The 4,680-nt window shown below is 32.1% G+C and overlaps 1 pseudogene across 1 annotated transcript; it reads right to left on the minus strand.

The window, feature by feature from the left end:
• Positions 1-4,049: 4,049 nt before the first annotated feature.
• Positions 4,050-4,462, minus strand: LOC111544519 (annotated as a pseudogene). Its single transcript, XR_002732186.2, has one exon. The product of XR_002732186.2 is annotated as a 40S ribosomal protein S24 pseudogene (transcript).
• Positions 4,463-4,680: the final 218 nt, after the last annotated feature.

Here is a 4,680-nt window from a genome sequence, read left to right on the forward strand (position 1 = left end):
TGTTTGATTTTATGCATTTTAAATTTCATTGATATATGATTAAAAGGCATTAAACTGAACATATTTAAATTATACAATTTGATTAACTTTGACACATGTGTATGCCTGTGAAGTCATGACCTCAACCAAGATAATATTTCCATAGCCCAATTTTGCCTGCTTTGTACAGCTAAATAGAATCAGGCAGAGTAAACTTTTTCAACAGTTTCTGCTTTCTTTTATTCATCATTATGTCTGTTAGATTCACTCCTGTGGTTGTATTTAAGCATAGTATATTTTTTAAACTAAAAAAAACTGCTGTGGAGTATTTCATCGTGTAAATAAATCTTGATTTATTTATACATTCTACTGTTGTGAGATATTTGGACTGTTTTACATTTTGCGCTATTATGAGTAAAGCCATTATCTACTTTCCTGTATATATCTTTTGGTGAACATATAAACTCGATTCTCCTGGGAATATACCTAAGGGAGATACTGCTAGGTTATGGGTTATATGTGTTTAGCTCTAATAGAAATTGACATAGAATTACCCAAAATGATTTTAATAATTGACATAACCATTGGCAATGCAGTAGTATGCTGGTTGCTTTACATCCTTGCCAGCATTTATATTGTAATTTTAAATATTGTATCAGTTCTGGTGGTTTTGTACTGTTATCTCATTTTGGTGTTAGTTTGAATTTTTCTGATGGTTAATCGTGTTGACCACCTTTTCATATGCTTGTCTTTTGAAAATCCACTCTTATAAAGTGTCTTAAGACTTTGTACCATTTTTAGTGCACTTGTTTATTTGTATGGATTTCTAGTATTTATTTGTATATTCTAGATTTAAATTCTTTTTATATTATGTTTATTGCAGTTACTGTCACCATGACTAAAAAAAAGGGAGATGATTCAGGAAACAGATAATTCAACATAAGGATGAAGGGAGTTCCTAAAATATGGTGAGAGAAAATACTAGAATAATTACTGTACAGAAGGTCCAGACAGCAACCCATCCAGGCAAGACAGACTGGGTTTTGTCAAGAGGAATTTTATTGAGAAGTAGATAAAGGTTGTGCTTAGATTTAGTGTTTTTTTAAAAAACTAGTAAATTTAAAGGGGAAAAATGATGTAGAAGAAATAAGAGATTGGTCTATAAGACAGAAGGTATTAATAATAATCTACATAGTCTAGCATGAAAGAATAACCAGTAATGATAATAAAAATATTGAAAGTTAATTTTACACTAACTGTGATTCAATGATATTGAAAAGATGGAGGAGTAACAAGTGGTATAAAAAAAGGTTGATTCATTACTACAAGAAGTAAATAATATTTACTGATGATTAATTCAAGTACATTTATACTATTTGGCAATATGGTAACTAAAACTAGGAAGAATTGAAATATTTTTGTCTGGGGAATACAAAGGGGTAATAGAAAAATGTGTGATAGAGAAACACATGCTTTTGTCTTAAGCTTTTAAAGATTATTTTAAAGCTATATACATTTATGTGTTTTTAAAAATGTATAATTCTATTCAAAAAAAGCGGAACTAGTTAAGAAACCTAAATGAGTGGTATGATTCTAGTTTAATGATTTAGAAAAATGTGGATTATTTGTCCTCCAAACAACCTGAAAGCAGACTCGGGTGACAAAGATAAACTAGAGCAAAAGGAGCAATGAGCAAAGAGGAAAGAAAATTACAATTGGAATGTGCTTTCCTGAGCTCATTGACTGGAAAAGTTAGTTTGAATGTAAGCAGTACTGCTTACCTCAACTCTTATTGGTTAGGTTTGTCTTTACATAATCTGAGCTCCGAAGAAAATAGGATGACTTTATTTTTTTTGTTTGTTTTATTCATTTAATTTTATTTTATAATTGTATTTTGTTAAATCATTGACACCTATTTTTTTTTGATAAATCAATCTGCGTGACTATTTGTTCCCTAACTTAAAATCTTAAGTTTATGACTGAAAATGACATATATTTACTTAAGAATCAATGTCCCTTTTAAGCACTTATAATAATGTAACCGGCAAAAGCAATTCTTTTATCTGTAAGCATCAAATTTCTCTATAATTTTATTCTATGTAACTTTTTCAAGTATCTGGAGGTTCCAATTTTACTTTTGGAGATAATATACTACCAGATCCTTAATGTCACATAACTGGTAGGGACAACAAAAATTTAATTATGCACGTCTCTAGTGATACTTTGCTACCACAAATATCACTAAGCATTCCATTGAATCTCAATATATTGCATTTCTTTTTTTCATTCCCAAATATATGTTCTCTAATGTGACCTACATTTTGTTCTAATTGTATCTGGTGATCTCAAAATCTTTGAAGAGCCAGGTTATTTCATTGACTAATCTTCCACCAACTAAGACACAAATGATTAAGGCTCAGAAGGGAGTATTGGCCTAGAATTATTGTGAGGTTGTTAAGCATACCAACTCTGGGAAAATTCAAATGAGAAAACCCACTGACAAACATGTTATTTGCTTCTTTGTTTCAAATCCTTACTGAGCTTGCTTAGAATTATAGAATACTCCTTCTTCTCTCTAGAGAAGACACACAGGGATCATGTTTTAATTCATTTTACTGACTGTCCTTCTGCACCCTGCCTCCACCAGCTGACAAGTAAAAACATAAATTCCAGGTTGCCATTACTGGGACTCATTTCTAGACAATGAATGAGAAGTTTCAACAATAGCTTTACGTTAGAATCACATGGGGAACTTTAAAAATACATCAAGTCTTTTGCCTTAACCTGAATAATTATAAGTTTTGGGAGGAAAGGCGCTATTCAGAATTGGGTTGTTTGTTTGTTTGTTTGAAGTTGCTGTGGAGTGTGAGAAACACTGTAAAACAAGTAAATCCTGTTTGACTTAAGGATCTCTCTTCTCTAACACACCATTAAGACTAAATGCATCTTTCCTTTCATCACTGTTTACCTCTCCGATTAATAAGCAAGACTCTAGGACAATTTATATTATCTCATACTATCTTCATAATAAGCTATAATGCTATTCTACTTTCCCTAGTTACTACCCAAATTCCTCTTCTGTAAACTCTGGGATTCCTAGTCTATAAGCAGTAAACTGCCCTCTACCTTTAAGCCCTTTAAATGTTTTTTTTTTTTTTGCTTTAAGGAAGCATGGTTGCTCCATGTCAATACCATATGGCCTATTGTTATACTTCATTTGATGTGAAGTGAGTTCCTTAATGAAAGCATAGCTGTGTGAGATAATACTATGATGGTTGAAAAGGCATTTTGTAAATCCACAAATGGTAGTTCTGGTAGAAGCACTGCATGCAGGGAAGGAAATCCATATAGAAAGTAAGTATCCATTACAATAAGAACCAACTGCTGCCTCTTCCATGAGGAGACCAGTCCAATGTAATCAACCTACCACCAGGTAACTGACATATTACCCCAGTACATCGTGCCATATTTGGGACTCAATGCTAGTCTCTACTGACGACAGATGGGCGTTTTCAGATTTTGTTATGTTCAAATGTATATAATGAGATATCTGGGAGATGGGGCCCAAGTCTAAACATGAAATTCATTTGTGTTTCCTATGTGATTTATACACAGAGCCTGCAGGTAATTTAATGTAATATTTTCAATCCTTTGTCCATAAAACAAAGTTTTTGCTGTATTTTGACTGTGACCCATCACATGAGGTAAGGTTTAGAATTTTCCACTTGTAGTAAAATGTCAGCTCTCAAAAATTTCAGATTTTGGAGCATTTTGGATTTTGAATTTTTGAATTAGGGATGGTCAAGTTATATTATAAACCAGTTTTATTTTAATTTCCATGATTTTTATTGCATATGTAATTATATGTATGTTTATTTCATGTCTTGCCACTTTATACCTATATAAGATAATTAGTTTTTTAATTCATTATACTTATTAACTTTATTATATTAGAATTTAATAGATTTAATGATAGTAATTTTATTTTTTCTATCACATGAAAGTTTTTAATTTATTAATCTTCTTGTGAAAAATCCACAATGGGCACAGATAACATCATTGCAGCACCTTTACTCCTTCGGTTTTTTGCAAGCACCAACATTGGCTTTTGCAGTCCCCCTGACTTTCTTCATTCTGTTCTTGTGTTCCTTTCATTGCTTTCTTGAGGTCTTTTTCTTCTCATACAGGCCATGTCTTGCAAGTCTAAGTTTGGGTTCATTTTTCTTTGCATAATACAGGTGTCATAAATCATGCCAAAGCCAGTTGTCTTTCCACCACCAAAATGAGTTCTGAATCCAAATACAAAGATGACTCTCGGTGTGATCTTGTACATTTTGGCTAGTTTTTCCCGAATTTCTGTCTTAGGCACTGTTGCCTTCCCGGGGTGAAGGACATCAATGACCATTTGTTTCCTCTGAAGTAGTCGGTTGGTCATGAACTTTCTAGTGCGGATAGTTATGGTGTCGTTCATGGTGGTGGTCTATCTCAATAGTAATTTTCTTATATTTTAATTTTGCTATTTTTCATTCTGCAAAAAATGAAAGTTTTTATTTAGCTGACTTTTTTGATATGTGTTTCATTTAATTGCATCAAGAGAATATTATCTGTTGCTAGACTTTCAATATTATATTTCATTTTTCATGATTAACATGTTAGTCCACTTGGACCCTCTTATATCTTGTTATGTTTTATAACTATGCA

Source organism: Piliocolobus tephrosceles, chromosome 4 (genome assembly GCF_002776525.5).
Source record: "Piliocolobus tephrosceles isolate RC106 chromosome 4, ASM277652v3, whole genome shotgun sequence".
NCBI lineage: Eukaryota > Metazoa > Chordata > Mammalia > Primates > Cercopithecidae > Piliocolobus > Piliocolobus tephrosceles.